This window comes from Filicampus tigris, chromosome 3 (genome assembly GCF_054856515.1).
Source record: "Filicampus tigris isolate MCC_2025a chromosome 3, RoL_Ftig_1.0, whole genome shotgun sequence".
Lineage (NCBI taxonomy): Eukaryota > Metazoa > Chordata > Actinopteri > Syngnathiformes > Syngnathidae > Filicampus > Filicampus tigris.
The window spans coordinates 15,425,711-15,431,710 of record NC_141219.1 but is presented as its reverse complement, the minus strand read 5'-3'; the positions used below and the strand labels follow the sequence as shown (position 1 = coordinate 15,431,710).

Below are 6,000 nucleotides of genomic sequence, written 5' to 3'. Positions count from 1 at the left end.
CTTACGGGGGCCTATCAGAATTTGAAAAAAAAAGTTGACCAAGCCACGGGCAACGCTGTGGAAGTGGAGACATTCCACATTATTCTGTTATTTGTTTATTTGTCTGTCATTCATGTCATCATGGCATCCTCGGACCAATCACACACCCGTGCCATATACAGTACTACGAAAACAGGAAGTTCCCGTGACAGAGCTTCGGACGTCACGTGACTGACCCCCGCGCATATTTGTTTACGCAGCCAAGATGACAGGACCGTGGCATGCGGTATCTAATCAGTCAATATTCTGTCCAAGTGAAGACGCATCTCACTTTGACAAAAAGTACATAACGGATAGAGAGGTTGGAATATCGAAGATGCACCAGGAGTGAGTTTTCAACAACGGCAGATGCACTGGTGAGTCCCTGCGAAGTTGTCTCGGAAGTTTACAAAGTCTGGGTTTTACGGGCCGTGTGGACTTGCTTTCGACCAACCCCCGCTTGATTAATTTAGCGATAAAAAGGAATGTCCCAGGACGTACTAAAGCAATGCTGCAACTTTGCTAAACGACAACCTGTCTTCTTCCTAAACCTTATGCTGTCATCTTGTCCTTGGGTAAGAGTAACTTTGTACTTGACAAAATAGAGCGCATCACTTCTTTGAGCTGCTTTCATATTTGAAACATAGCATCATAGGTCATAGAGGTACATAAAATGTTTGGAACATATTTCTTTACATTTCTAATTATACCTGGGATGAAGTATCCAATCCTTTGTTGTTATAGTGTGCAGTATAGATCCACAGGCCTCTGACATGTAATTAGTTTGCTTGCACAGCATTTTACCCATCCACGCCATCCCAATTGATCAATACTGCCAATCATGTTTGACAAGCTCCGGTCCAGGACAATATATATGTTAATTTATTACATGTTTGCTAAGAGGAGACTTTGACAGTTGAGTGCGTGTTGAGCTTTGTAGGCATACACAAAAGCAGAAACAACATGTAGCCCAAAAGTTCTGTGGATCGAACCCCCCACACCACCTCAATGAATTGTAAATAATTGATTAAACAACTGAAATGAAAGGAATTGTCCTGCTGTACTGTTAATGTCTGGCATGGAGCGCCCTGTACAGTATGCGCTGTCATATCAAGATCTTGGCCTCTGTATTGTACTGTAAAACTTTTACAGAGCACATTTAATACAGCCAATTCTAAGGCATTGATCAAAATTTCCATCTACGTTAGTAGACTTGTCATTGTAAAGCCTAAAGAGGAGGGATTTATGATTCAGCAGTTAGCTGTAGAGTCTCTTTATGAGTCCACTGTCTTTACCAGCCAGGTGCTAAGCCAGATTTTTACTAGCCCTTCATCTTTTACCTGTTCATTTTGGAAAAGCTTACAGTAAGTCTTCATCTGGAGTGGTTTGAGCTCCTTATTTGAATAGAAATGTAATCAAATCAAATTAGAAATGTAATCAAAGCGACAATAGCAGGCTGTAGCGAAGTTAGATTTATTTTTTTTCAGCCCATAATACAGCCCTTCCATGTGTCCTTCCCTGTTGTATACCTGGTGGTAAAACTGTACTAGTCGAGACTTCACAGTGTACACTAACTAATCGTAAAGACCAGATCCAAACTTGGGATAAAAATGAGACTTATGTAAAACTGGTCTTGTCCAGACTGTACAGTAACCTGTGGGTATAAACTGAACTAGCCAAGACTGTACTTTAACCCTAATTTTAGGTACAAACTGGACATGCCAAGACTCTACCCTAGAACTGGGTATAAATTGGATTCACCAAGACTATATCTGTACCAACTTCACATTTGACCGTTACCATAATCCCTTCCTATGGTGTATAATCGGACATATAGTAGTTTATATTGTTAAAGTGTGGATGCTGAAATACTGTAGGCCACACTCAATCTACGCTGTCAAGCTTTGCATACGAATAAGGTGGAATAAAGCCAATTAGTACCCGAGTTTATGCCAGGGGCGGAGCCAAAACGTGGCTAATGGGTGGGCCTGGAAAAATCAGGGTGGGCCATAATATTTCGCTCACTGAGCACAATCCTATGGAAGAGGATTAGAGCCAGTGGGGGGAAAAAATAATGTTGGTAAGATTCTCACTTTTATTTCAGAATTCTGACTTTATTCTCAGAATTCTGACTTTAAAGTCAGAATCCTCACTTTAAAGTCAGAATTCTGAGAATAAAGTCAGAATTCTCACTTTAAGGTCAGAATTCTGAGAATAAAAGTGAGACTCTTGCCAACCTATTTTTTTTCCCCCGACTGGCCCTAATCCTCTTCCGTCCGATCCTCCTATCCCGACACATCGTATATTAAAATAAAATGACAAACTGAATAATATGAAGTTCAGACAACCACAATTATGCCATTCTTAATATTCAATAAAATAAAAAAAATACTACGAAACACAAATGAAAAACTAATGATTTACTAAAAATGTTAAAGTACATATATTTTTTCATGAATCTCACTGGGTGGGCAGTCTGTCAATCTGGGTGGGCCTGTGCACAGTGGTTTCGCTGTGCACACACAGGCCCACCCATGGCTCCGGCCCTGGTTTACGCCCGCTAAATTCCATCATTCAAATGAGTACACATTGTGTAGTTATGGTTTCCGTTCATAATTGAAAATTGTCCATCTTGCAATTAAGTACAGTAAATTTCATTGAATTGAAGCAGAATGGAAAATTTTATAGATTTTGGCATTGGTTACGCTATGATATCCAACAACATCTAGTACTCGGAGTGACCACTTAAAAATTCATTCACAGGTGACTGGCATGTCACACTCTCAGCATGTATGCAAGTCAGCAGGTATGAAATATGGTCAGAACCATAATAAATGGATTAGCATTGGTATTCCCAGCTCCGCTCATACAATGTGATTTACGGATGCAAGGAAACACATACATTAAAATTGCCTTCTATCACGGCTTCTCTAATAAAGTGAACACTTTTAAAAGGGAATCTGCATATGATAAAAAGCTAGGAGTAAATCAAAAGTTTGCAACCAAGGAAGTGGTGAGGACTCTTGCCACCTATTACAGGATCTGGGTCAATTTTAAACAGTTATTACCTCACGTCCAACACTTTTGTAAAGTGGTAGCTGTTGCCAAATTAGGTAATATATATTTCTGTGCATTTACAGGTTCCTACAGACCAGCAGTAATAAAAGAATTATGACTTCACTTTCATAGTGCGTCAGCCACTCGGGCAAAGTTAGTTTTAATGTCCTAAAAGAGGTTGACTTACGCACTTCATGAGTACATTTGACGATGAGCACACAGCAATAATGATGATAGGATCATATCCGGCACTCCTTTCTTACCCATTTAAAGCTAATTGAGTCATTGATGAACCTTTTTGTCTCTGTGCCGTCTTGGACACGGAGTGGTGTGCTGTCTTGCTCATAGCAAGCTGCTTCGTGCAGCCTACGGTAGAAGAAAAGTCAGCCTTCCTCCAGCAATGCCACATTGTTTGTTTACCTTTGTTTATGCAGGTCACAAATGGCCTGTGGCTGGAGCAAGCAATGTGACAAGCAACACTTGGATTGCCATTAGATGAAGAGAAAACACAAATAACCAGAGTTTTCTAAATGAAAGGTCTGTGCAGTTTGGCTCACAGAGCAGTAAGCCTCAAAGATAATAATGGTCTGGAAACTTTCTTTTGCAAATGCAGTGGAACTGCAATGCTTACCATAAACGGCAATGAGGAAACAACATGGTACATTTACACATGAGCAATTCACTTAATATCAGTAACATGTAACTGAAAGTATAATGAAAGTAAAATGAGTAAGGTTGTAACAAAAAATGGTTTGAACCGTAAAACCATTTTTTGATTTATAAGGTGCGAGTGCATCGAATCGAACCAAATCGAATCGTTGCACTTTGAAATGTATCGAGATACATATTGAATCATCTTTTATTGGAGAGGTGTATCTTAGAAGGAATTGGCACATTTACAGTACTGATAAATTCATTCATATGTGTTTAAAATAGTTATCGTTATAGTTATAATAGTTATAATAGTTATAGTAATAGCATCATACACTATCAAACTGAGTCATACTATATCGAATTGAACCGTAATCTCACTGAGTTGAACCGAACCGAATCATTCCACTTTCAAATTGAACCGTCCTTGAATCGTTTCGCACCTAACATATCAAAAACCGAATCGAATCGTCTTTTGTGGAGAGATGCACACCCCTAATAACGACTAATTATCATATTACTAATCATTTCCTGGCAAGGTGTTTTCACAAGTTGAGTAAACTCAAGTAAAAGTAGTTTTACTTTATTTTAATTTTATTATACAGGTGGTTAACTTCTATTTATAATTGTATGACTGATAATGCTAAAATCAGAATTAAAACATTAACAGCTAATCAAGGTTTATATATTATCATATATTGTACACATTCACTTTAGGACTTTTTAAAAAAATGTATGTATTCAATATTAGCTAACTAAAATAAGGTCTACTGCACAAGAAAAAAAATGACTCAGAAGGTATTGATGACTTGTGTGACCAAATATCTTTAAGACAAGTTTTTCAACAAACTTTCTTCTTCTTCTTAGCCTGGATCGGAACTCTGTTATTGCAGATCACTTGCTTTGCTTTCCCCTGTGTGGTGTTTGTACACCAAGTAAGGATGTAGTATCCAAACCGGCACCGATTGCTGTCTCTGGGGGATTTGAGGAGGGCAGTTTGCTAAGTAGTAAACCTGTGTTCTGTCAGGTGTCATTAAAGTCCAGTGGGAGTCTGAAGGGAGCTGTCACGGCGCGGAGTAATGGATGTCTTCTTCACTGATTGCTACCAGGGATGGAGTCAGCACAAACACCAAATTAGAAGTGACACTTTGATGAATCCAAAGCAGGAGGCACAGCTAGTCACCCAAGTTAGACGAAGGTTGGGAAGAGCGCTTGTAAAGTAGAAGAAAATAAAAGGAGTGTGTGATTAAATCCCCAATGGATTTCAAACAAAGTGGACTATGTCGACCCATGCAAGGGACCGATGAATATACTAATACTATGAAGTTCAAACACCCCAAAAGAAGAACATGGAGATGTATTGCCAACGGTTTCAGTGTCATGAGGATTTGACTTAATATCCACTAGTCCTGGGGTTGTCTGAGCAGTGTTGCTTCTGTAACAGGTTTTATTTTGGTATGGTTGTTCTTCCCTTTGTTCCCATTCCCGTTAGCTGGATAAGACTCCCGTTTGGTAGCAGGCATCTTTTGTGAACAAAGGACTTTGATTTGGATCTTTGATTGCATTTTGAGTCCACATTAGCTTCTTGCGCTAGACGGGGATAGCTACCTGCTCTCCTTGTTTAGACGGTAGAATGGTTTTCACAGTTTTACATTACACTAGTGGTAGATTTAATCATTTTTTTCAATGATATAAAAATATTATATATATTGTGATATGTTGAAGGTGCTCCATGCTTGATTTCAGTGTGATTTCGCTTGAATGTTGACATTAGCGTCACTCGCTGCCTTCGGCTTTGCGAGCCAGTGACGCTTCTATTCTTCCTGTGAACCAAAGATAAGAAGTAAGAAGTATTATTTTTCTATCGGGTTTATTAATTGTCAACATCACAGGTAGAGGGTGGTAGTGGGTGCTACAATGGGAAAAAGATTACTGTACCTGGACAACATCACGTAGAAGATGCAAAACGTGAACAACCTTGAGGGAACAACCATGTCACTCAGCCGACTGAGACAATATTACAATATTGAATGGATTGGATTTGAGACCAATTAAAAATGAATTGTTCTGAGCGACTGTTGATCCGTGCTGAATTGGTTGCCAGTGATCTCATTAGGCTAGTTTTTCAGCAAGTGTAGAAGAGACAGAGTGGGCTGCAGCTTTAAACTGTCTGGCAGTGAAGCTACACAATGTACACTAAAGTATTGGGACACCACGAGAGGTGGCAAAAGTACTCACACTCTGTACTTAAGTAGAAATACAGCTCCTTTTGGA

The 6,000-nt window shown here is 39.2% G+C and overlaps 1 long non-coding RNA gene across 4 annotated transcripts in view; it reads left to right on the top strand.

Moving 5' to 3' along the window:
- Positions 1-211: 211 nt before the first annotated feature.
- LOC147150032 (uncharacterized) overlaps positions 212-6,000 on the top strand; it is a 156,912-nt gene continuing 151,123 nt past the window's right edge. For all 4 annotated transcript variants that reach the window (XR_015086202.1, XR_015086201.1, XR_015086200.1 and 1 more), the window contains exon 1: positions 212-395. This is a non-coding gene — a long non-coding RNA (uncharacterized LOC147150032). The remainder of the gene's footprint in view (positions 396-6,000) is intronic.